The sequence below is a fragment of the Gymnoscopelus microlampas genome (genome assembly GCF_963454915.1).
Source record: "Gymnoscopelus microlampas genome assembly, chromosome: 15".
Lineage (NCBI taxonomy): Eukaryota > Metazoa > Chordata > Actinopteri > Myctophiformes > Myctophidae > Gymnoscopelus > Gymnoscopelus microlampas.
The window spans coordinates 37,377,061-37,404,922 of record NC_139952.1 but is presented as its reverse complement, the minus strand read 5'-3'; the positions used below and the strand labels follow the sequence as shown (position 1 = coordinate 37,404,922).

Genomic DNA, 27,862 nt, shown 5'->3' with positions numbered 1-27,862 from the left:
AGGCAATTTAAAGCTGATTTGTAGTGATTTTTTTGTGATTTTTTTTTTCTGTTTCGGTAGTGACGAAAAGTGACGAGTGACGAAAACAAAAAAAATTGTTCCCCCAAAAACTTGTTAGGAGCACGTTTCAGGCAATTTAAAGCTGATTGGTAGTGATTTTTTTGTGATTTTTTTTTCCCGTTTCGGTAGTGACGACTAGTGACGAGTGACGAAAACAGAAAAAAAATTGTTCCCCCAAAAACCTGTTAGGAGCACGTTTCAGGCAATTTAAAGTTGATTGGTAGTGATTTTTTTGTGATTTTTTTTCCCGTTTCGGTAGTGACGAAAAGTGACGAGTGACGAAAACAGAAAAAAAAATGTTCCCCCAAAAACCTGTTAGGAGTACGTTTCAGACAATTTAAAGCTGATTGGTAGTGATTTTTTTGTGATTTTTTTTCCGTTTCGGTAGTGACGAAAAGTGACGAGTGACGAAAACAGAAAAAAAACTTGTTCCCCCAAAAAACTTTTAGGAGCACGTTTCAGGCAATTTAAAGCTGATTGGTAGTGATTTTTTTTTTCCGTTTCGGTAGTGACGACTAGTGACGAGTGACAAAAACAGAAAAAAAAATGTTCCCCCAAAAACCTGTTAGGAGCACGTTTCAGGCAATTTAAAGCTGATTGGTAGTGATTTTTTTGTGAATTTTTTTTTTCGTTTCGGTAGTGACGAAAAGTGACGAGTGACGAAAACAGAAAAAAAAATGTTCCCCCAAAAACCTGTTAGGAGCACGTTTCAGGCAATTTAAAGCTGATTGGTAGTGATTTTTTTGTGATTTTTTTTTTCCGTTTCGGTAGTGACGAAAAGTGACGAGTGACGAAAACAGAAAAAAAATTGTTCCCCCAAAAACCTGTTAGGAGTACGTTTCAGGCAATTTCAAGTTGCTGATTTAATTACTTTAAAGCTGATTGGTAGTGATTTTTTTGTGAATTTTTTTTTCCGTTTCGGTAGTGACGAAAAGTGACGAGTGACGAAAACAGAAAAAAAATTGTTCCCCAAAAAACCTGTTAGGAGCACGTTTCAGGCAATTTAAAGCTGATTGGTAGTGATTTTTTTGTGATTTTTTTTTCCGTTTCGGTAGTGACGACTAGTGACGAGTGACGAAAACAGAAAAGAAATTGTTCCCCCAAAAACCTGATAGGAGCACGTTTCAGGCAATTTAAAGCTGATTGGTAGTGATTTTTTTGTGAATTTTTTTTCCCGTTTCGGTAGTGACGAAAAGTGACGAGTGACGAAAACAGAAAAAAAATTGTTCCCCCAAAAACCTGTTAGGAGCACGTTTCAGGCAATTTAAAGCTGATTGGTAGTGATTTTTTTGTGATTTTTTTTTCCCGTTTCGGTAGTGACGAAAAGTGACGAGTGACGAAAACAGAAAAAAAATTGTTCCCCCAAAAACCTGTCAGGAGCACGTTTCAGGCAATTTAAAGCTGATTGGTAGTGATTGTTTTGTGATTTTTTTTTTCGTTTCGGTAGTGACGAAAAGTGACGAGTGACGAAAACAGAAAAAAAATTGTTCCCCTAAAAACCTGTTAGGAGCACGTTTCAGGCTATTTAAAGCTGATTGGTGGTGACTTTTTTGTGAATTCTTTTTTTCCGTTTCGGTAGTGACGAAAAGTGACGAGTGACGAAAACAGAAAAAAAAATGTTCCCCCAAAAACCTGTTAGGAGCACGTTTCAGGCAATTTAAAGCTGATTGGTAGTGATTTTTTTGTGATTTTTTTTTCGTTTCGGTAGTGACGAAAAGTGACGAGTGACGAAAACAGAAAAAAAATTGTTCCCCCAAAAACCTGTTAGGAGCACGTTTCAGGCTATTTAAAGCTGATTGGTAGTGATTTTTTTGTGATTTTTTTTTTCGTTTCGGTAGTGACGAAAAGTGACGAGTGACGAAAACAGAAAAAAAATTGTTCCCCCAAAAACCTGTTAGGAGCACGTTTCAGGCTATTTAAAGCTGATTGGTGGTGACTTTTTTGTGAATTCTTTTTTTCCGTTTCGGTAGTGACGAAAAGTGACGAGTGACGAAAACAGAAAAAAAAATTGTTCCCCCAAAAACCTGTTAGGAGCACGTTTCAGGCAATTTAAAGCTGATTGGTAGTGTTTTTTTTGTGAATTCTTTTTTCCGTTTCGGTAGTGACGAAAAGTGACGAGTGACGAAAACAGAAAAAAAAATGTTCCCCCAAAAACCAGTTAGGAGCACGTTTCAGGCAATTTAAAGCTGATTGGTAGTGATTTTTTTGTGAATTTTTTTTTCCGTTTCGGTAGTGACGAAAAGTGACGAGTGACGAAAACAGAAAAAAAATTGTTTCCCCAAAAACCTGTTAGGAGCACGTTTCAGGCAATTTAAAGCTGATTGGTAGTGATTTTTTTGTGATTTTTTTTTCCCGTTTCGGTAGTGACGAAAAGTGACGAGTGACGAAAACAGAAAAAAAATTGTTCCCCCAAAAACCTGTTAGGAGCACGTTTCAGGCAATTTAAAGCTGATTGGTAGTGACTTTTTTGTGAATTATTTTTTTCCGTTTCGGTAGTGACGAAAAGTGACGAGTGACGAAAACAGAAAAAAAAATGTTCCCCCAAAAACCTGTTAGGAGCACGTTTCAGGCAATTTAAAGCTGATTGGTAGTGATTTTTTTGTGAATTTTTTTTTTCGTTTCGGTAGTGACGAAAAGTGACGAGTGACGAAAACAGGAAAAAAAATGTTCCCCCAAAAACCTGTTAGGAGCACGTTTCAGGCAATTTAAAGCTGATTGGTAGTGATTTTTTTGTGAATTTTTTTTCCCGTTTCGGTAGTGACGAAAAGTGACGAGTGACGAAAACAGAAAAAAAATTGTTCCCCCAAAAACCTGTTAGGAGCACGTTTCAGGCAATTTAAAGCTGATTGGTAGTGATTCTTTTGTGATTTTTTTTTTCCGTTTCGGTAGTGACGAAAAGTGACGAGTGACGAAAACAGAAAAAAAATTGTTCCCCCAAAAACCTGTTAGGAGCACGTTTCAGGCAATTTAAAGCTGATTGGTAGTGATTTTTTTGTGATTTTTTTTCCCGTTTCGGTAGTGACGAAAAGTGACGAGTGACGAAAACAGAAAAAAAATTGTTCCCCCAAAAACCTGTTAGGAGTACGTTTCAGGCAATTTCAAGTTGCTGATTTAATTACTTTAAAGGTGTAGTGAAATGAAAAATAGGTTTTTCACACTTTTAGAGCATATCCGTGGTCATCATATGGGCATACCTACCAATAGATGCCAGAAAAAAAAACATTTTTGTGTATTTTTACATCTAAAGTCCCTAAAAAGCCAATCTTAATTACTTCCTGTAAACGAAAACGTGCTGCGTGATGACATAACACAGCCTTCATGAAAATAAATGAATCTTGATTACATGCACCTGTTTGATTCCCATAGCTGCACGTTCTTCAAACACAGCTGATTTTAATTACAGAGATACTCCGTTTTGAATCTCATTGAAGATGAGTGTATTACTCATTTTAAACTTCATCTGCACACTAAAATATGTCTCTGAAAACATTATAGGTTAGAAATAAGCCAGGTAGTAGCAAACGTGCTTCACTGGCCGTCTCTCTCTCACTTGTAAACAAACACTAGCCGTGTGTCGCACGGCTGAAGTGATTGAGATCGAACGTCCCATAGCCTGAAGGGATGGGACCTTCTGATTGGTTTAGAGTCGTTGAGCCGATGTTTCAGGCTGAACCTTCAAAATAAAATGACCGAAAATGTCACTTCAGTGCGTCTTTAAAGCTGATTGGTAGTGATTTTTTTGTGAATTTTTTTTCCGTTTCGGTAGTGACGAAAAGTGACGAGTGACGAAAACAGAAAAAAAATTGTTCCCCCAAAAACCTGTTAGGAGCACGTTTCAGGCAATTTAAAGCTGATTTGTAGTGATTTTTTTGTGATTTTTTTTTTCTGTTTCGGTAGTGACGAAAAGTGACGAGTGACGAAAACAAAAAAAATTGTTCCCCCAAAAACTTGTTAGGAGCACGTTTCAGGCAATTTAAAGCTGATTGGTAGTGATTTTTTTGTGATTTTTTTTTCCCGTTTCGGTAGTGACGACTAGTGACGAGTGACGATAACAGAAAAAAAATTGTTCCCCCAAAAACCTGTTAGGAGCACGTTTCAGGCAATTTAAAGCTGATTGGTAGTGATTTTTTTGTGATTTTTTTTCCCGTTTCGGTAGTGACGAAAAGTGACGAGTGACGAAAACAGAAAAAAAAATGTTCCCCCAAAAACCTGTTAGGAGCACGTTTCAGGCAATTTAAAGCTGATTGGTAGTGATTTTTTTGTGAATTTTTTTCCGTTTCGGTAGTGACGAAAAGTGACGAGTGACGAAAACAGAAAAAAAACTTGTTCCCCCAAAAAACTTTTAGGAGCACGTTTCAGGCAATTTAAAGCTGATTGGTAGTGATTTTTTTTTTCCGTTTCGGTAGTGACGACTAGTGACGAGTGACAAAAACAGAAAAAAAAATGTTCCCCCAAAAACCTGTTAGGAGCACGTTTCAGGCAATTTAAAGCTGATTGGTAGTGATTTTTTTGTGAATTTTTTTTTTCGTTTCGGTAGTGACGAAAAGTGACGAGTGACGAAAACAGAAAAAAAAATGTTCCCCCAAAAACCTGTTAGGAGCACGTTTCAGGCAATTTAAAGCTGATTGGTAGTGATTTTTTTGTGATTTTTTTTTTCCGTTTCGGTAGTGACGAAAAGTGACGAGTGACGAAAACAGAAAAAAAATTGTTCCCCCAAAAACCTGTTAGGAGTACGTTTCAGGCAATTTCAAGTTGCTGATTTAATTACTTTAAAGCTGATTGGTAGTGATTTTTTTGTGAATTTTTTTTTCCGTTTCGGTAGTGACGAAAAGTGACGAGTGACGAAAACAGAAAAAAAATTGTTCCCCAAAAAACCTGTTAGGAGCACGTTTCAGGCAATTTAAAGCTGATTGGTAGTGATTTTTTTGTGATTTTTTTTTCCGTTTCGGTAGTGACGACTAGTGACGAGTGACGAAAACAGAAAAGAAATTGTTCCCCCAAAAACCTGATAGGAGCACGTTTCAGACAATTTAAAGCTGATTGGTAGTGATTTTTTTGTGATTTTTTTTCCGTTTCGGTAGTGACGAAAAGTGACGAGTGACGAAAACAGAAAAAAAACTTGTTCCCCCAAAAAACTTTTAGGAGCACGTTTCAGGCAATTTAAAGCTGATTGGTAGTGATTTTTTTTTTCCGTTTCGGTAGTGACGACTAGTGACGAGTGACAAAAACAGAAAAAAAAATGTTCCCCCAAAAACCTGTTAGGAGCACGTTTCAGGCAATTTAAAGCTGATTGGTAGTGATTTTTTTGTGAATTTTTTTTTTCGTTTCGGTAGTGACGAAAAGTGACGAGTGACGAAAACAGAAAAAAAAATGTTCCCCCAAAAACCTGTTAGGAGCACGTTTCAGGCAATTTAAAGCTGATTGGTAGTGATTTTTTTGTGATTTTTTTTTTCCGTTTCGGTAGTGACGAAAAGTGACGAGTGACGAAAACAGAAAAAAAATTGTTCCCCCAAAAACCTGTTAGGAGTACGTTTCAGGCAATTTCAAGTTGCTGATTTAATTACTTTAAAGCTGATTGGTAGTGATTTTTTTGTGAATTTTTTTTTCCGTTTCGGTAGTGACGAAAAGTGACGAGTGACGAAAACAGAAAAAAAATTGTTCCCCAAAAAAACTGTTAGGAGCACGTTTCAGGCAATTTAAAGCTGATTGGTAGTGATTTTTTTGTGATTTTTTTTTCCGTTTCGGTAGTGACGACTAGTGACGAGTGACGAAAACAGAAAAGAAATTGTTCCCCCAAAAACCTGATAGGAGCACGTTTCAGGCAATTTAAAGCTGATTGGTAGTGATTTTTTTGTGAATTTTTTTTTCCGTTTCGGTAGTGACGAAAAGTGACGAGTGACGAAAACAGAAAAAAAATTGTTCCCCCAAAAACCTGTTAGGAGCACGTTTCAGGCAATTTAAAGCTGATTGGTAGTGATTTTTTTGTGATTTTTTTTTCCCGTTTCGGTAGTGACGAAAAGTGACGAGTGACGAAAACAGAAAAAAAATTGTTCCCCCAAAAACCTGTCAGGAGCACGTTTCAGGCAATTTAAAGCTGATTGGTAGTGATTGTTTTGTGATTTTTCTTTTCGTTTCGGTAGTGACGAAAAGTGACGAGTGACGAAAACAGAAAAAAAATTGTTCCCCTAAAAACCTGTTAGGAGCACGTTTCAGGCTATTTAAAGCTGATTGGTGGTGACTTTTTTGTGAATTCTTTTTTTCCGTTTCGGTAGTGACGAAAAGTGACGAGTGACGAAAACAGAAAAAAAATGTTCCCCCAAAAACCTGTTAGGAGCACGTTTCAGGCAATTTAAAGCTGATTGGTAGTGATTTTTTTGTGATTTTTTTTTCGTTTCGGTAGTGACGAAAAGTGACGAGTGACGAAAACAGAAAAAAAATTGTTCCCCCAAAAACCTGTTAGGAGCACGTTTCAGGCTATTTAAAGCTGATTGGTAGTGATTTTTTTGTGATTTTTTTTTTCGTTTCGGTAGTGACGAAAAGTGACGAGTGACGAAAACAGAAAAAAAAATTGTTCCCCCAAAAACCTGTTAGGAGCACGTTTCAGGCTATTTAAAGCTGATTGGTGGTGACTTTTTTGTGAATTCTTTTTTTCCGTTTCGGTAGTGACGAAAAGTGACGAGTGACGAAAACAGAAAAAAAAATTGTTCCCCCAAAAACCTGTTAGGAGCACGTTTCAGGCAATTTAAAGCTGATTGGTAGTGTTTTTTTTGTGAATTCTTTTTTCCGTTTCGGTAGTGACGAAAAGTGACGAGTGACGAAAACAGAAAAAAAAATGTTCCCCCAAAAACCAGTTAGGAGCACGTTTCAGGCAATTTAAAGCTGATTGGTAGTGATTTTTTTGTGAATTTTTTTTTCCGTTTCGGTAGTGACGAAAAGTGACGAGTGACGAAAACAGAAAAAAAATTGTTCCCCCAAAAACCTGTTAGGAGCACGTTTCAGGCAATTTAAAGCTGATTGGTAGTGATTTTTTTGTGAATTTTTTTTCCCGTTTCGGTAGTGACGAAAAGTGACGAGTGACGAAAACAGAAAAAAAATTGTTCCCCCAAAAACCTGTTAGGAGCACGTTTCAGGCAATTTAAAGCTGATTGGTAGTGACTTTTTTGTGATTTTTTTTTTCCGTTTCGGTAGTGACGAAAAGTGACGAGTGACGAAAACAGAAAAAAAAATGTTCCCCCAAAAACCTGTTAGGAGCACGTTTCAGGCAATTTAAAGCTGATTGGTAGTGATTTTTTTGTGATTTTTTTTCCCGTTTCGGTAGTGACGAAAAGTGACGAGTGACGAAAACAGAAAAAAAAATGTTCCCCCAAAAACCTGTTAGGAGTACGTTTCAGGCAATTTCAAGTTGCTGATTTAATTACTTTAAAGGTGTAGTGAAATGAAAAATAGGTTTTTCACACTTTTAGAGCATATCCGTGGTCATCATATGGGCATACCTACCAATAGATGCCAGAAAAAAAAACATTTTTGTGTATTTTTACATCTAAAGTCCCTAAAAAGCCAATCTTAATTACTTCCTGTAAACGAAAACGTGCTGCGTGATGACATAACACAGCCTTCATGAAAATAAATGAATCTTGATTACATGCACCTGTTTGATTCCCATAGCTGCACGTTCTTCAAACACAGCTGATTTTAATTACAGAGATACTCCGTTTTGAATCTCATTGAAGATGAGTGTATTACTCATTTTAAACTTCATCTGCACACTAAAATATGTCTCTGAAAACATTATAGGTTAGAAATAAGCCAGGTAGTAGCAAACGTGCTTCACTGGCCGTCTCTCTCTCACTTGTAAACAAACGCTAGCCGTGTGTCGCACGGCTGAAGTGATTGAGATCGAACGTCCCATAGCCTGAAGGGATGGGACCTTCTGATTGGTTTAGAGTCGTTGAGCCGATGTTTCAGGCTGAACCTTCAAAATAAAATGACCGAAAATGTCACTTCAGTGCGTCTTTAAAGCTGATTGGTAGTGATTTTTTTGTGAATTTTTTTTCCGTTTCGGTAGTGACGAAAAGTGACGAGTGACGAAAACAGAAAAAAAATTGTTCCCCCAAAAACCTGTTAGGAGCACGTTTCAGGCAATTTAAAGCTGATTTGTAGTGATTTTTTTGTGATTTTTTTTTTCTGTTTCGGTAGTGACGAAAAGTGACGAGTGACGAAAACAAAAAAAATTGTTCCCCCAAAAACTTGTTAGGAGCACGTTTCAGGCAATTTAAAGCTGATTGGTAGTGATTTTTTTGTGATTTTTTTTTCCCGTTTCGGTAGTGACGACTAGTGACGAGTGACGAAAACAGAAAAAAAATTGTTCCCCCAAAAACCTGTTAGGAGCACGTTTCAGGCAATTTAAAGTTGATTGGTAGTGATTTTTTTGTGATTTTTTTTCCCGTTTCGGTAGTGACGAAAAGTGACGAGTGACGAAAACAGAAAAAAAAATGTTCCCCCAAAAACCTGTTAGGAGTACGTTTCAGACAATTTAAAGCTGATTGGTAGTGATTTTTTTGTGATTTTTTTTCCGTTTCGGTAGTGACGAAAAGTGACGAGTGACGAAACAGAAAAAAAACTTGTTCCCCCAAAAAACTTTTAGGAGCACGTTTCAGGCAATTTAAAGCTGATTGGTAGTGATTTTTTTTTTCCGTTTCGGTAGTGACGACTAGTGACGAGTGACAAAAACAGAAAAAAAAATGTTCCCCCAAAAACCTGTTAGGAGCACGTTTCAGGCAATTTAAAGCTGATTGGTAGTGATTTTTTTGTGAATTTTTTTTTTCGTTTCGGTAGTGACGAAAAGTGACGAGTGACGAAAACAGAAAAAAAAATGTTCCCCCAAAAACCTGTTAGGAGCACGTTTCAGGCAATTTAAAGCTGATTGGTAGTGATTTTTTTGTGATTTTTTTTTTCCGTTTCGGTAGTGACGAAAAGTGACGAGTGACGAAAACAGAAAAAAAATTGTTCCCCCAAAAACCTGTTAGGAGTACGTTTCAGGCAATTTCAAGTTGCTGATTTAATTACTTTAAAGCTGATTGGTAGTGATTTTTTTGTGAATTTTTTTTTCCGTTTCGGTAGTGACGAAAAGTGACGAGTGACGAAAACAGAAAAAAAATTGTTCCCCAAAAAACCTGTTAGGAGCACGTTTCAGGCAATTTAAAGCTGATTGGTAGTGATTTTTTTGTGATTTTTTTTTCCGTTTCGGTAGTGACGACTAGTGACGAGTGACGAAAACAGAAAAGAAATTGTTCCCCCAAAAACCTGATAGGAGCACGTTTCAGGCAATTTAAAGCTGATTGGTAGTGATTTTTTTGTGAATTTTTTTTCCCGTTTCGGTAGTGACGAAAAGTGACGAGTGACGAAAACAGAAAAAAAATTGTTCCCCCAAAAACCTGTTAGGAGCACGTTTCAGGCAATTTAAAGCTGATTGGTAGTGATTTTTTTGTGATTTTTTTTTCCCGTTTCGGTAGTGACGAAAAGTGACGAGTGACGAAAACAGAAAAAAAATTGTTCCCCCAAAAACCTGTCAGGAGCACGTTTCAGGCAATTTAAAGCTGATTGGTAGTGATTGTTTTGTGATTTTTTTTTTCGTTTCGGTAGTGACGAAAAGTGACGAGTGACGAAAACAGAAAAAAAATTGTTCCCCTAAAAACCTGTTAGGAGCACGTTTCAGGCTATTTAAAGCTGATTGGTGGTGACTTTTTTGTGAATTCTTTTTTTCCGTTTCGGTAGTGACGAAAAGTGACGAGTGACGAAAACAGAAAAAAAAATGTTCCCCCAAAAACCTGTTAGGAGCACGTTTCAGGCAATTTAAAGCTGATTGGTAGTGATTTTTTTGTGATTTTTTTTTCGTTTCGGTAGTGACGAAAAGTGACGAGTGACGAAAACAGAAAAAAAATTGTTCCCCCAAAAACCTGTTAGGAGCACGTTTCAGGCTATTTAAAGCTGATTGGTAGTGATTTTTTTGTGATTTTTTTTTTCGTTTCGGTAGTGACGAAAAGTGACGAGTGACGAAAACAGAAAAAAAATTGTTCCCCCAAAAACCTGTTAGGAGCACGTTTCAGGCTATTTAAAGCTGATTGGTGGTGACTTTTTTGTGAATTCTTTTTTTCCGTTTCGGTAGTGACGAAAAGTGACGAGTGACGAAAACAGAAAAAAAAATTGTTCCCCCAAAAACCTGTTAGGAGCACGTTTCAGGCAATTTAAAGCTGATTGGTAGTGTTTTTTTTGTGAATTCTTTTTTCCGTTTCGGTAGTGACGAAAAGTGACGAGTGACGAAAACAGAAAAAAAAATGTTCCCCCAAAAACCAGTTAGGAGCACGTTTCAGGCAATTTAAAGCTGATTGGTAGTGATTTTTTTGTGAATTTTTTTTTCCGTTTCGGTAGTGACGAAAAGTGACGAGTGACGAAAACAGAAAAAAAATTGTTTCCCCAAAAACCTGTTAGGAGCACGTTTCAGGCAATTTAAAGCTGATTGGTAGTGATTTTTTTGTGATTTTTTTTTCCCGTTTCGGTAGTGACGAAAAGTGACGAGTGACGAAAACAGAAAAAAAATTGTTCCCCCAAAAACCTGTTAGGAGCACGTTTCAGGCAATTTAAAGCTGATTGGTAGTGACTTTTTTGTGAATTATTTTTTTCCGTTTCGGTAGTGACGAAAAGTGACGAGTGACGAAAACAGAAAAAAAAATGTTCCCCCAAAAACCTGTTAGGAGCACGTTTCAGGCAATTTAAAGCTGATTGGTAGTGATTTTTTTGTGAATTTTTTTTTTCGTTTCGGTAGTGACGAAAAGTGACGAGTGACGAAAACAGGAAAAAAAATGTTCCCCCAAAAACCTGTTAGGAGCACGTTTCAGGCAATTTAAAGCTGATTGGTAGTGATTTTTTTGTGAATTTTTTTTCCCGTTTCGGTAGTGACGAAAAGTGACGAGTGACGAAAACAGAAAAAAAATTGTTCCCCCAAAAACCTGTTAGGAGCACGTTTCAGGCAATTTAAAGCTGATTGGTAGTGATTCTTTTGTGATTTTTTTTTTCCGTTTCGGTAGTGACGAAAAGTGACGAGTGACGAAAACAGAAAAAAAATTGTTCCCCCAAAAACCTGTTAGGAGCACGTTTCAGGCAATTTAAAGCTGATTGGTAGTGATTTTTTTGTGATTTTTTTTCCCGTTTCGGTAGTGACGAAAAGTGACGAGTGACGAAAACAGAAAAAAAATTGTTCCCCCAAAAACCTGTTAGGAGTACGTTTCAGGCAATTTCAAGTTGCTGATTTAATTACTTTAAAGGTGTAGTGAAATGAAAAATAGGTTTTTCACACTTTTAGAGCATATCCGTGGTCATCATATGGGCATACCTACCAATAGATGCCAGAAAAAAAAACATTTTTGTGTATTTTTACATCTAAAGTCCCTAAAAAGCCAATCTTAATTACTTCCTGTAAACGAAAACGTGCTGCGTGATGACATAACACAGCCTTCATGAAAATAAATGAATCTTGATTACATGCACCTGTTTGATTCCCATAGCTGCACGTTCTTCAAACACAGCTGATTTTAATTACAGAGATACTCCGTTTTGAATCTCATTGAAGATGAGTGTATTACTCATTTTAAACTTCATCTGCACACTAAAATATGTCTCTGAAAACATTATAGGTTAGAAATAAGCCAGGTAGTAGCAAACGTGCTTCACTGGCCGTCTCTCTCTCACTTGTAAACAAACACTAGCCGTGTGTCGCACGGCTGAAGTGATTGAGATCGAACGTCCCATAGCCTGAAGGGATGGGACCTTCTGATTGGTTTAGAGTCGTTGAGCCGATGTTTCAGGCTGAACCTTCAAAATAAAATGACCGAAAATGTCACTTCAGTGCGTCTTTAAAGCTGATTGGTAGTGATTTTTTTGTGAATTTTTTTTCCGTTTCGGTAGTGACGAAAAGTGACGAGTGACGAAAACAGAAAAAAAATTGTTCCCCCAAAAACCTGTTAGGAGCACGTTTCAGGCAATTTAAAGCTGATTTGTAGTGATTTTTTTGTGATTTTTTTTTTCTGTTTCGGTAGTGACGAAAAGTGACGAGTGACGAAAACAAAAAAAATTGTTCCCCCAAAAACTTGTTAGGAGCACGTTTCAGGCAATTTAAAGCTGATTGGTAGTGATTTTTTTGTGATTTTTTTTTCCCGTTTCGGTAGTGACGACTAGTGACGAGTGACGATAACAGAAAAAAAATTGTTCCCCCAAAAACCTGTTAGGAGCACGTTTCAGGCAATTTAAAGCTGATTGGTAGTGATTTTTTTGTGATTTTTTTTCCCGTTTCGGTAGTGACGAAAAGTGACGAGTGACGAAAACAGAAAAAAAAATGTTCCCCCAAAAACCTGTTAGGAGTACGTTTCAGACAATTTAAAGCTGATTGGTAGTGATTTTTTTGTGATTTTTTTTCCGTTTCGGTAGTGACGAAAAGTGACGAGTGACGAAAACAGAAAAAAAACTTGTTCCCCCAAAAAACTTTTAGGAGCACGTTTCAGGCAATTTAAAGCTGATTGGTAGTGATTTTTTTTTTCCGTTTCGGTAGTGACGACTAGTGACGAGTGACAAAAACAGAAAAAAAAATGTTCCCCCAAAAACCTGTTAGGAGCACGTTTCAGGCAATTTAAAGCTGATTGGTAGTGATTTTTTTGTGAATTTTTTTTTTCGTTTCGGTAGTGACGAAAAGTGACGAGTGACGAAAACAGAAAAAAAAATGTTCCCCCAAAAACCTGTTAGGAGCACGTTTCAGGCAATTTAAAGCTGATTGGTAGTGATTTTTTTGTGATTTTTTTTTTCCGTTTCGGTAGTGACGAAAAGTGACGAGTGACGAAAACAGAAAAAAAATTGTTCCCCCAAAAACCTGTTAGGAGTACGTTTCAGGCAATTTCAAGTTGCTGATTTAATTACTTTAAAGCTGATTGGTAGTGATTTTTTTGTGAATTTTTTTTTCCGTTTCGGTAGTGACGAAAAGTGACGAGTGACGAAAACAGAAAAAAAATTGTTCCCCAAAAAACCTGTTAGGAGCACGTTTCAGGCAATTTAAAGCTGATTGGTAGTGATTTTTTTGTGATTTTTTTTTCCGTTTCGGTAGTGACGACTAGTGACGAGTGACGAAAACAGAAAAGAAATTGTTCCCCCAAAAACCTGATAGGAGCACGTTTCAGACAATTTAAAGCTGATTGGTAGTGATTTTTTTGTGATTTTTTTTCCGTTTCGGTAGTGACGAAAAGTGACGAGTGACGAAAACAGAAAAAAAACTTGTTCCCCCAAAAAACTTTTAGGAGCACGTTTCAGGCAATTTAAAGCTGATTGGTAGTGATTTTTTTTTTCCGTTTCGGTAGTGACGACTAGTGACGAGTGACAAAAACAGAAAAAAAAATGTTCCCCCAAAAACCTGTTAGGAGCACGTTTCAGGCAATTTAAAGCTGATTGGTAGTGATTTTTTTGTGAATTTTTTTTTTCGTTTCGGTAGTGACGAAAAGTGACGAGTGACGAAAACAGAAAAAAAAATGTTCCCCCAAAAACCTGTTAGGAGCACGTTTCAGGCAATTTAAAGCTGATTGGTAGTGATTTTTTTGTGATTTTTTTTTTCCGTTTCGGTAGTGACGAAAAGTGACGAGTGACGAAAACAGAAAAAAAAATGTTCCCCCAAAAACCTGTTAGGAGTACGTTTCAGGCAATTTCAAGTTGCTGATTTAATTACTTTAAAGCTGATTGGTAGTGATTTTTTTGTGAATTTTTTTTTCCGTTTCGGTAGTGACGAAAAGTGACGAGTGACGAAAACAGAAAAAAAATTGTTCCCCAAAAAAACTGTTAGGAGCACGTTTCAGGCAATTTAAAGCTGATTGGTAGTGATTTTTTTGTGATTTTTTTTTCCGTTTCGGTAGTGACGACTAGTGACGAGTGACGAAAACAGAAAAGAAATTGTTCCCCCAAAAACCTGATAGGAGCACGTTTCAGGCAATTTAAAGCTGATTGGTAGTGATTTTTTTGTGAATTTTTTTTTCCGTTTCGGTAGTGACGAAAAGTGACGAGTGACGAAAACAGAAAAAAAATTGTTCCCCCAAAAACCTGTTAGGAGCACGTTTCAGGCAATTTAAAGCTGATTGGTAGTGATTTTTTTGTGATTTTTTTTTCCCGTTTCGGTAGTGACGAAAAGTGACGAGTGACGAAAACAGAAAAAAAATTGTTCCCCCAAAAACCTGTCAGGAGCACGTTTCAGGCAATTTAAAGCTGATTGGTAGTGATTGTTTTGTGATTTTTCTTTTCGTTTCGGTAGTGACGAAAAGTGACGAGTGACGAAAACAGAAAAAAAATTGTTCCCCTAAAAACCTGTTAGGAGCACGTTTCAGGCTATTTAAAGCTGATTGGTGGTGACTTTTTTGTGAATTCTTTTTTTCCGTTTCGGTAGTGACGAAAAGTGACGAGTGACGAAAACAGAAAAAAAATGTTCCCCCAAAAACCTGTTAGGAGCACGTTTCAGGCAATTTAAAGCTGATTGGTAGTGATTTTTTTGTGATTTTTTTTTCGTTTCGGTAGTGACGAAAAGTGACGAGTGACGAAAACAGAAAAAAAATTGTTCCCCCAAAAACCTGTTAGGAGCACGTTTCAGGCTATTTAAAGCTGATTGGTAGTGATTTTTTTGTGATTTTTTTTTTCGTTTCGGTAGTGACGAAAAGTGACGAGTGACGAAAACAGAAAAAAAAATTGTTCCCCCAAAAACCTGTTAGGAGCACGTTTCAGGCTATTTAAAGCTGATTGGTGGTGACTTTTTTGTGAATTCTTTTTTTCCGTTTCGGTAGTGACGAAAAGTGACGAGTGACGAAAACAGAAAAAAAAATTGTTCCCCCAAAAACCTGTTAGGAGCACGTTTCAGGCAATTTAAAGCTGATTGGTAGTGTTTTTTTTGTGAATTCTTTTTTCCGTTTCGGTAGTGACGAAAAGTGACGAGTGACGAAAACAGAAAAAAAAATGTTCCCCCAAAAACCAGTTAGGAGCACGTTTCAGGCAATTTAAAGCTGATTGGTAGTGATTTTTTTGTGAATTTTTTTTTCCGTTTCGGTAGTGACGAAAAGTGACGAGTGACGAAAACAGAAAAAAAATTGTTCCCCCAAAAACCTGTTAGGAGCACGTTTCAGGCAATTTAAAGCTGATTGGTAGTGATTTTTTTGTGAATTTTTTTTCCCGTTTCGGTAGTGACGAAAAGTGACGAGTGACGAAAACAGAAAAAAAATTGTTCCCCCAAAAACCTGTTAGGAGCACGTTTCAGGCAATTTAAAGCTGATTGGTAGTGACTTTTTTGTGAATTATTTTTTTCCGTTTCGGTAGTGACGAAAAGTGACGAGTGACGAAAACAGAAAAAAAAATGTTCCCCCAAAAACCTGTTAGGAGCACGTTTCAGGCAATTTAAAGCTGATTGGTAGTGATTTTTTTGTGATTTTTTTTTTCCGTTTCGGTAGTGACGAAAAGTGACGAGTGACGAAAACAGAAAAAAATTGTTCCCCCAAAAACCTGTTAGGAGCACGTTTCAGGCAATTTAAAGCTGATTGGTAGTGATTTTTTTGTGAATTTTTGTTCCCGTTTCGGTAGTGACGACTAGTGACGAGTGACGAAAACAGAAAAAAAATTGTTCCCCCAAAAACCTGTTAGGAGCACGTTTCAGGCAATTTAAAGCTGATTGGTAGTGATTTTTTTGTGAATTTTTTTTTCCGTTTCGGTAGTGACGAAAAGTGACGAGTGACGAAAACAGAAAAAAAAATGTTCCCCCAAAAACCTGTTAGGAGCACGTTTCAGGCAATTTAAAGCTGATTGGTAGTGATTTTTTTGTAATTTTTTTTTCTGTTTCGGTAGTGACGAAAAGTGACGAGTGACGAAAACAGAAAAAAAAATGTTCCCCCAAAAACCTGTTAGGAGCACGTTTCAGGCTATTTAAAGCTGCTTGGTGGTGACTTTTTTGTGAATTATTTTTTTCCGTTTCGGTAGTGACGAAAAGTGACGAGTGACGAAAACAGAAAAAAAAATGTTCCCCCAAAAACCTGTTAGGAGCACGTTTCAGGCAATTTAAAGCTGATTGGTAGTGATTTTTTGTGATTTTTTTTGCCCGTTTCGGTAGTGACGAAAAGTGACGAGTGACGAAAACAGAAAAAAAAATGTTCCCCCAAAAACCTGTTAGGAGCACGTTTCAGGCAATTTAAAGCTTATTGGTAGTGATTTTTTTGTGATTTTTTTTTCCCGTTTCGGTAGTGACGAAAAGTGACGAAAAGTGACGAGTGACGAAAACAGAAAAAAAATTGTTCCCCCAAAAACCTGTTAGGAGCACGTTTCAGGCAATTTAAAGCTGATTGGTAGTGATTTTTTTGTGAATTTTTTTTCCGTTTCGGTAGTGACGAAAAGTGACGAGTGACGAAAACAGAAAAAAAATTGTTCCCCCAAAAACCTGTTAGGAGCACGTTTCAGGCAATTTAAAGCTGATTGGTAGTGATTTTTTTGTGAATTTTTCTTTCCGTTTCGGTAGTAACATTGAAACTTATAGAATACTGGCCAAGCTAAAAACACTTAAAACACCAGACTGGTTTTGTTGAGAGACTGGCATGGAGGTAGACATCAGGAACTGTGCAATCTGGGAACCCATCGCCAGCGACCTCTGCTGTTTGTTACTATCTCAGTTGGCTCTGGGAGGAAGAAGACGTAGCACCCGTGTGCAAGGAAACCGGGGTTTTGGTCTGCCTTCAGTGCATCACTTCCGGTGGTTCGACTATGTTTTCATTCCCACTAACAATATTTCTATTCAACAGACAGATTCAAACGCAGAGCAGAATCTGTTCTTGAGAGATTAGGACCTGTGAGACAGGCAGCTTTATAGGTGAGCCTGGTCACTAGGAGCCAATCACCAGCAGGGTCCACCTGGTAGCCAACCACTCACATTCAGACACCACCCATTCACGCCAGCTGGTAATCAATCAGTCTCTCATTCACACCAACAAGGGAAAAAGATATGCACAGGGAAACACAGAAAAATACATAACATAATATGACCCTATAGGGTCATAACAGCCACTTTTACCTGGGCTACTCTTCATAGGAGCATATAGCACCCGTCTCTGTTGGGTGGAAACCTCATATGTCCAAAACTGTTACTTTTCACGAGGAATAACAGCAAAAGTAGCAGATCCACAAGCTCAAAACGCGTCGCTTCACGCCACATTTCGAGCTTGTGGATCGGCTTCTTTTGTGTGACGTTGTAGTATGATCAAGTACGGCGTTAATTTACAACAAAAAAAACAACACTAAAAGTTAGAATATGGAGATAGGAGGTTTCTGCCCGACAGCAACAATATGGTTGTACTGGGCAGCTCAGTGCAGTGTGTGTGTTACTGTGTGGAACTGTATGAATGTTAAGCAGCAGGGAGGATTACTGGAGAATAACAGTACATCTCGACTGTCGAAGACACAGGGGGTGATGACATGTGACACGGGTTATAAACGCACACAGACAGACAGTATACAACGGGTTCGCTGTCAAAGATTCAGCCAGGGATGAAAGGGGACGTGTGTTCTCAGCTCAACTCGCCTACAGTACAATAGATAAGTGAAATAGGGCTGGCGGAGCGAAATGGACAAAATCTAATATCACCATTATTTTTGGCCCAAATTTACCTTGAAAATTGTTACAATGATTTAGTATTGAGATGATATATTTTTTATTGCGAAAATAGCAGATCTACAAGCTCACAATGTGACACATTGTGAACTTGTAGATCAGTTGTTTTTATTACATTATAATATTAAAGTATAACATAAGCTGGGAAAATACGATATTTCATATCATGATAACCATAATCCCAGATCTAGTCTCATATACCAGCTCTAAAGTAAAGGATATCACATAAAATCCAACTTTTGCTCAAGTGCTTTTTTTCTAAATTACCAACCCAGTTCTTCAGTTTATTCATCCGACTGCATTTATTTTTCTCATAATACAACAGCCCATTAAAACATGACTCAAAACCTTGACATTTTGATTGAATTTCTCATAACCCCTAGTGCAGGTCCAACTTAATCTGACCCAGTACTTTCAGTCTGCTTATTATAAGCGACTTTGGGCTTGTTTTCCTATAAGGTCGCTTGTAAATATTGGCAGTTGCGGGTAACAGTTTTTTTTGGGCTTGTTTCTAAAGTGTGGTTGCTTATTTGGGCTTGCTTCCTAATGTTGTTTAAATTGTTTGGCCCCCATCTGAAAATATTTGATGCCAGGGACCCAGCATCTCTCGCAAGATCTGGCAACACTGAGTACTTTATCTAAAGGTAGGAACGTTGTGCATTAGTAGCCTGGAAGCAGAGGACCCTTAAATTGGATGACTCATCTCAATAAAGCCCCACCGGTGCAAAACAGCTGGTGGCAAATTCTATATATGATGCAATAACAATCACTGGCAGCGATGCAGTTAGCAAATAAGTAATCAACTAGAAAAAGTACTCCTCGGAACACAGGTCTCCGCCAGGTCAGGTACGTTATTGTGCCTCCTGGTGGCGCTATAATAGGCCAATGTGAAAAGGGTAGCATTTCTTCTTAGGCCTTTCACGGCAATCGAACACTGCATTCATGATTTGATGCATTTTGTTCCAAAAATGTGTTTTGCTAAATTAGACCTGCTGGTGGAACAGGATAATGTGAAAAGGGTGGCATTTCTTCCTCGGCATAGTGGGAATGTGCGTGTGAAATTTCACGGAAATCGCAAGCTGCGTGCATTGTTTGAGGCATTTTGTTCAAAACGGACCAATCCTGCAAACTTTGGAAGCCAACCTTAGCCAATCAGGATGGAATATGGGAAATCTGACAGATCCGTGTTGATCACATGACTATAGAGATACTGTGTACCGATTTGCATGACGTTTTGATAAAATCTGTAGGAGTAATATCAACAAATTGGTTTTGCACAAATCGGCCTCCTGGTGGCGCTATAAGGGACATGTAAAAAAAAATGGGGCAGAGGTTTTGAATTGGCATCCAGGGATTGTGTGTGCACAGTTTCACAGCGACCGGGCCAACGGTGCCTGAGATTAGCTGGTCGCACACGGACAGGACACGGACGGACACACGGTCGGACGGACAGGGGGTAAAACATACTCTCTCGCCATGCCTTTCGGCCTGGTGGAGACAATTATTGCACTTTTGGAGGACATATACTAATGAGTACATTAAGACACTGAATTCACCATAAAAGTCACCCTCTATCACTTGCTGCTGGTGCCGCAAACCATGCAACGTTTAACCATCTGAACGGAGTAGAAATCAATAAACAAACGATTCACACTGTAATTTCAGAAAGTAATATTAATGCAGCAAAACAGTACAGGACAAGCATTATATCTTCATTAATAAATCAGCTCGCAGGGTGATTTGGTTCAGCCTGTGTGCTTTTGTGGGAGCCTGTGTGCTTTTGTGCCTGTGTGCTTTTGTGGGAGAAAACTACCAGCCAGGGCAGTTATGTTTGTTGTTTTTTGTTGCGTGTGGTACTGTTTCACATTATTACTGTTGTATTTTATTAGATACCCCACCAAAACTAAAAAGATGATTGTTTTTTGATAGGCCATCGGCCTTCCCTATTTTCTAAATATCGGCCATAGAAAAATCATAATCGGTCGATCACTAATACTGACAGGATACCGATATGATATTGACAGCCATGTACGTTACTCAATAAAGTTATACAATTATACTTAAGTACAGTACTCAAGTAAATGTACTTTGTTTCTGTCAACCACTGTGCTAATCAGCAGATTGTGTGAAGCTTTGGCGTTTAAACCACATACAGAGCTGGCAGGTTCCAGATTGTGCAACAATCCCGTGATGCAACAGTGAGTCTCTGCAGTAAATTAACATCCAATCATGACACAAAACGGAGGCGTGAAAAGATTATTACACAATGACGAGTTGCGTAAGTCTTTTCCGAGAATTATGGCCTCCTTGACAACTTTAGCATGTCAAGCGGGTCAGAGAATCTCATCCTCCAATTACCAGGAAACTAAATGGAATGGTGTGTGTGTGTGTGTGTGTGTGTGTGTGTGTGTGTGTGTGTCTCTAATCTCTATGGGACACATGAATGGGTTTTCTATCTGTGGCACCACAAAATGGCCACCACTGCTATGCCCTATAGATCAATATGAGTGTAGGCGCTACGATCAAATCTTACGTCGAGTCTCAACTTGTGTGGAGGCAGCATGGACTTGCTGCGCCTAGTAAATCTGGCTGAGTCAGAGAATTGTTATTAGATCATATATTCTGACTGGCTTCTAAGCATAATGCAGCCACATATCAATTACATTACATTACATTACAGTCATTTAGCAGACGCTTTTATCCAAAGCGACTTACATCACTTAAATATAAAATATGATATTTTGTGTCATCCTGAATATGTATTTTCAACGTGTTTGCAATGAAAGGGGTTAACAGTGTTTTGCTGTAAGATTAATTTGTCTTTAATTCATTTCTCTTTCAGTCGGAGATATCCTACTTGTTTTGGTGCCGAGTTTGAGGTCTGACCATTTTTTCTCCACTTAAATGTAATTAATTGCAAAATATTTGTTTTGCCGCGATAATTTAACAATATTATAACATATTATATTATATAATAATAATAATATAACAATAAAGGTGGTTTCTAAGTCAGATTGATATAACAGGACCACTATGACTGGGTCTTTATTTTGTTGCTTCACACGCCACTTTAAAGAGAATAACCTCTCATTTAAAAACTGCAATGCCTGCAAGTTAGGTAATCTAGTTAGAGATTGTTTGGTTCATCCAGAGTCACCGAAGCAGACAGGCAGCCCTCGCTAGGGGTGCCTCTCTAGGGTTTTGGATCAGATAAATGCATGCATCCCGGAGGTCAGCGCTCGTTTGCATGTATCAGTAACAAGTAAGAGATGAGTGATCAAAGGGCCCATAACTGATTTAATGAGCCGTGCACAGTTTCACTGTACGAGCCGTGTGTACTTAGATATACGGTACATGGCTGAAATTGTGATCATTTATTGCCGGGATCAACCAGGAAGCCTTCCTGCTCTGGCGGGACTTGCTGAATGTGCTGCTATGCTCATAAACGGTACTATTTAAATATGTAGATAATTTGTTTGTTTTTTATTGATCTATCTCCCTCTCTTTACCCTCACTCTCCCTTCTTCTTCCCTTTCTCTGATTCTGATTGTGCTCTGTGAGCGAGGAACCGGGAGTAGCGACGATTCTATTTACTGTAACTGTTTAACAAAACAGGTTTCAGAATCACACCTTTCACGCGAGAACAATCGATCAATAGATCAAAAAAGACTACTGATACTTTTGTTTTTCCTCTGTCAATAGACAGAGTCCGACTGCATTAGGCAAAATATTGCCTAATGCCGTCGGACTCGACACTCGTGTTTCACACTTCCATGAAGGGTAATAGAATAGAATACAGCTATTTCACTTGTAGATCTGCTGTTTTTTGACAAATAGGGATGCTAGGGTAGTACAAGTTCACAGCGTGTGACCATGCGATGCGTTGTGAGCTTATAGATAGGCTATAGAATCTGCTATTCATAATACAAAGTTAGGGCTTAAGTGTTTAATCCACTTCGTTCACATTCATTTGTGGATTTTGAGAACCTCAGCATACACTCAATGAAATGGATTCTTTCAGTTACTCGCTCATAGAGCAAAGAAGCAGCAGATAAAGACGATAGATAACACTGGACTTAAATCATGGCCAGGTAGCTATAATACAACCCAAGGTTATACCAAAGTTAAACATTGCTTTAACTTCTCCAGTGGGTCCACGGGGCATCCTCATACAAAAAGTCTCAGTGAGGGCATTGATCATTCATCACAACATCTGTCTTTCGCATTCCTAAGGGCTGGACTGGGATCCCCAGCTCACAGACTCAGTATGAATATTTAGGCATTCACTTGTCATTGTGTAAACCACACACGCACACACACGCACACGCACACACATGCACACACACACACGCACGCACGCACGCACGCACACACACACACACACACACACACACACACACACACACACACACACACACACACACACACACACACACACACACACACACACACACACACACACACACATACGCTCGCACGCACGCATGCACACACACACACACACACACCTCTCTCTCTCTACTGGGAGACTCACAGACTCACACATATTGAACGCACATGGAAACACACACACGCACGCACGCACGCACACACACACACACACACACACACACACACACACACACACACACACACACACACACACACACACACACACACACACACACACACACACACACACACACACACACACACACACACACACACACACACACACACACACACACACACACACACACACATTTTGGCGTACTTCACTGCTCTTCCCACACACTGCAGTATGCCACCATCAACAGGATTGTGTGATGACTTCAACACACACACACACACACACACACACACACACACACACACACACACACACACACACACACACCACTGGGAGTGATAGTACAGACATATTGCAAAAAACTTAAACACACAAACTGTGAATGTGAGAATTTGGGGACATACTCACATTGGCTAAACACTTAGGGAGACACACTGTGACTGAATATTTGCACACGCACACGCACACACACACACACACACACACACACACACACACACACACACACACACACACACACACACACACACACACACACACACACACACACACACACACACACACACACACACACCTCTGTAGGCATGGCAGCTTTCAATTCACATCGTCCCACTATCACACGGAAATGTGATTCCTCACAGGATTTTTCCTGGCACTTCATGTTAATTCTGATTCTGCAGGCGAACCTCAACTTAAATTAGCAGTAACCACCTGAGATCCAGTATGTCGACGCTGTCGGGTGGAAACCTTGTATGTCCAAAACTGCTACTTTTTAGGAAATGGAATAAAATAAGCTGTGTTCCAGTGGATCCAACGTAGTTATTATTTAGTCACAAGCTCCTGTTAATACGTTGCATTGGTTCAATATTCATAAAATCCACACATGCACTTAAAGGTATATTTTTTGGTTGATATTTTTTGGTTAAAACAAAAGGTATTTTGTTAAAAGGTTAAAATACTATATTCTGATAGTAATCATTGCTATAGTGTTTTTTCAGTAACAGGAGTCTCCCCGTCTCTCCAGCTCTTTAATAAACAGAAAATACATTTTTCGGTAGGTGTCAAAATCTCAACCAATCAGGAGAAAGTACCAATTTTTAAGCTTAATTTGTATAGTGTTCCAGTTCCAATTTTGCATGCTCATTTCTTAGTGTCATCACTTCCAATTTCACTTGTTTAATCTATATCCTGATTGAGTTCTCTGTCCTGGTTGGATAAAATTGGAAATGAAACTGAAACTGAAACGAAAATGCATTTTCTGTTTAATAGAGCTGGAGAGACAAGGAGACTCCTAATACCGAACAAACAGTCTATAGCAATGAGTACTATCAGAATATACAGTAGAGCTATTTAACAATTATTTTAACCAACGCAAATCACTTACCCTACTTTTAACCTTATATATATATATATATATATATATATATATATATATATTATACACAGTAATATATCTAAGAGCACTTCTGCATCATTGCATCATGGCTTTGCAGTTGAATCTCTGTAATATTTTAATCTTTTAGCACGCACACGCCGCGGGAGGCCGGGGTCAGTCAGTTTGTAACGTTAGCCGCCCCGGGGAGCTGCTGTCACCACCAGCAAACAAGCTGGTTTTAATCTGAAATGCAGTGACGGGCGAACAACAAGCGAAAGGACTTCCTCCTCGTCCTGCCCTGACCCTGACAACACAATGGAACCGAGCTAGCTAGTGGCTCTGTGTGTATGTTTTTTGGCACTTAGACTAGTGTATGGTGAATTCCACATACAAGGAACACCAGAATAAGGACCTGCTGTCACCACCACCAGCATACATGGAAAAATAGCCGCAGCCCATGGCCACAGAAAGAACTCATCTTTCGTTGCTGTCGTCGGGCAGAAACCTCTTAACTCCATATTTTTCACTTTGTGTTTTTTCGTCAATTAACGCCCTACTTGATCATACTACAGCTTCACACACAAGCATCACAAGTAGCAGATCTACAAGCTCGAAACGCGGCGCGAAGCGACGCGTTTCGAGCTTGTAGATCTGCTACTTTTGAATTTGAATCCTGAAAAGTAACAGTTTTGGACATATGAGGTTTCCGCCCGACAGAGACGCTTTGCTAGATGTTTGTTGTAGAACTGTGACTTCCTCTATTGTTCTCATTAGATACATTCTTCTACATCTGTTTTTGCTCAACCACCTAAAATCTATACAGTGTACTGTAGCTGATCAGAGTCTGGCAGGGGTCTAAAACTAGGCCCGCCGCCTCCTTTTTTCCCTTTACACCAAAAATAGACAATCTTACAAGTCACAATGCAGCACATGTTGTGTTTATAGATCTGCTTTATGCCGAATGTTCGCCCCCAGAATAGGGACGCGAGGGTTCATTGAGTTAATATAATATTGTTGCTGTCAGGCAGAAACCATCTCCATATTTCCACTTTCATGTTTTTTCCCCTCACTTTTTCATACTAGAGTAGTGAAAATAGACGATCTGCAAGCTGACGCGTTGTGCGCTAATATATATATATTTTTTAATGTTTTTAAAAAATAAATAAAAAAGGAACGTTTTTTGAACATACAAGGATTCTACCCGACGGTGACGATATGTACAGTTGATGTGTATACTGTCCTGCGAGAGATTTGTTTCCCACAGCCATTACAGATTAACAACAACACAGATACACCGGAACAGCAAGACAGCAGGGGTTGTCAACTGATGCGATGTGAGCCAGGGACCACCATCCTGACTATAGAATCAACCTGTGGGGACCACTGCTGGAATAATATGGGTTAAGATTAGGCTTGTTCTTGAGTTGCACAGAGTCTGTCTATTCTTGGCTATAGTGGTGGTGGACAGCTAGGGGCAGAGTCTCATGTCATATTATTCTGGCTCCAACCCTAGCCTTGTACTTATTCTTCAGGTACTGTATGCAGTGGTGGAAAGTACAGTAACTAAGTACTTTTACTTAAGTAAGAAAGGTGAGTAGTTTTGCCACCACTGACTGTATGTGGTAACAGGATAGGTGGGCGCCAAGGAAGAGTGGGAAACTCGGTGTTAAAAACCTATCAAAATATGCGATCTAGCGCAAGGCCTATTGGCACGTGTTTTTAGCTGTGGTGCACCCAGGATGGAGTTGAGATTTTTTTCAACTGTACCATTCATCCTAGGATATCAAAACATCATAGAAAAGGTAAGAAAACTGTGGTCCAAAATTCCCCTTTAAGTCTGATAATGATGTACCATGCATGTTCACATCATGTATACTTTAAGCCAATAGCCAAAAACGCTCTCACAGAGATACATAGTTGCAAAAGGTAAAACAAATATATAAATAAATAAAGAATTTGCTTTTAACTGTAGCTCTGGGAATTTTGCCCGACAACTCATCCAGAACTTCACTAAGGGACTAAGCTTTATACACATATGCCTCTTAGAGTCTGTGGATCTTAATGAGCTGATCCTCTTCTGTAGTAGTTAAAGGTGTCTTGATGAAAATAAATAAATAAATACATTAAATAAAATAAATGGAGGGAAAAAAAGTAACGCATCAGAAGGACACTATCAGTCACCAGAGCCAGGTATGTGTGTCTTCAATGAGTCTAACACGCTTTAATGTTGTTTGATGTACAATAGGTTTATATGTAGGAGGGGAGGGGGGAGTGTCTGATAAAATGAATATCAAATATCTAATTACTAAATCAAGCAACTTGAAAACTGTCTGGTGTGCACACATCAGTCATAGTAGACATTAAAATGACCCCAGAAGTGTTTTAAAGTGAAATGTACTTTTGGAATTAAAGCACAAGCCTCCTCAAAATTAATTCCACTGTCTTTTCTCTGCAATAAAATAAAATAGAATAATGAAAAAAAAAAAAAACACATAACATGGTCAGGGAACACATGCAAAACTTTCATGGACCAGTTGAAAACCCCTGGCCCACGAAACAGAATGAGCACACAGGTACAGACATATTATTATTGGCTAGTGGGAGGTGAGTCAAGAGTCTGAATGGCTATTGAGGTACAGTATGTGGTCACAAGCGTGTTCTCTTGCATCTCAGTGTTCTGTACCTAACATCAGACAAAGCAATGGTTCTCAATCATTTTCATGGGAAGGACACCCAACTTGATATGATACTGACCATGTTTCTGACCATGATAATGCCATGATACTGACCACGATAATGACATGATACTGACCATGATTCTGACCATGATAATGACATGATACTGACCATGATACTGACATGACACTGTCACTACCATGATACTAACATGATACTGACATGATGCTGACCATGATGCAACATGATAGAAGTCAGATTCAAACCCAGAATCTGACTTCTTGTGTGTTGTGTGTTTAAACTGGCTGAGCCAACATGCACATCTCATCAACTTTTTCAATCTTTCTAAACACTATACTACTGTCATTAAAAGTAAGCAACACTATACTGTATGCAAAAAGTCATACTGTATTGCCATCAAGAAACACTGTGTGAATTTACGTCATATATATAAATAAAAGTGTCACTATAGACTGTCATTAAAAAAAGTCATACTCTCTCCCTCCCCGTTGCGTTGATTGAGCTCTCCCGGGGGCCCTTCCCTTTACTTCCACCCTTTGCTCTGTCTCTCTCCCCATGTCCATATTTGGGCATAATGAATTAGCTCAGACTTTGGGGATCTCCATGTATGGGCAGGTGACATCAGATACAACAGAAACCGTTGCCTAACGCTGATTTGCGCATGGCCCCTGTAATGAAGTGTCTTCTATGGTGCCTTTATTTTAGCAGGTCTGGAAATGCAATACTAGTAGGTGAGTGAACCAACTGTTTCATGTACACACACTTTACACGATTATCCGTATTATTTCATTTCCACACACACACACACACACACACACACACACACACACACACACACACACACACACACACACACACACACACACACACACACACACACACACACACACACACACACACACACACACACACACACACACACACACACACACACACACACACACACACACACACACACACACAGTGATGAGAGCAGAGTATAACCTTGGAAAAGGCTGTGTTTTTATTGTAGTACAGCAGACATCAACAGGTTGTTTTGCTGACCTGGGGAAAATAGAGCTGGAATACATTTCAAATACGTGATTTCAAAAAACTAAAGAAAGTGTAGTGTTACCTCATCAGTACAAGAGATTAAACAACCACTTTTGACACAGTCTAAAAGGTTGTCATGTGTTTTTTTCAGGCTGGGACACAAACGAATGGACCCATGCACATTTTTAAAAACAACTTCTCAGGTCAAGGTGGGTATGGGGGTTGTTGTGACCCATTTCCTGGTCATAGTGTAAGAAATGCTGATGCGGGTGTGGGTTGATTCGATTGCACCGATTCGAGCATCTGAAGTATTTGAAAGAGTTTTCCAGCCTATTTCGAGCCCAGGACCGATTGTTTGATAGTAGTAGTAGTAGAAGAAGCAGGACCTCAGTATGTGTCAGGGCTGGCCTCAACGTCAAGTGTACAGTCGGCC

The 27,862-nt window shown here is 38.7% G+C and overlaps 1 protein-coding gene across 2 annotated transcripts in view; it reads right to left on the bottom strand.

Annotated features, from left to right (window-relative positions):
• The window catches only part of LOC311062080 (zinc fingers and homeoboxes protein 2-like), a 518,056-nt gene that overhangs the window by 359,375 nt on the left and 130,819 nt on the right, over positions 1–27,862 (bottom strand). Inside the window, exon 7 of one of the 2 annotated variants that reach the window (XR_014602460.1) lies at positions 24,252–24,351. The exons of the other annotated variant lie outside the window; for it this stretch is intronic. The gene's annotated coding sequence lies outside the window, so the exon portion shown is untranslated. Of the gene's footprint in view, positions 1–24,251; positions 24,352–27,862 lie in introns of those variants that run through there. 2 annotated transcript variants of the gene reach the window in all.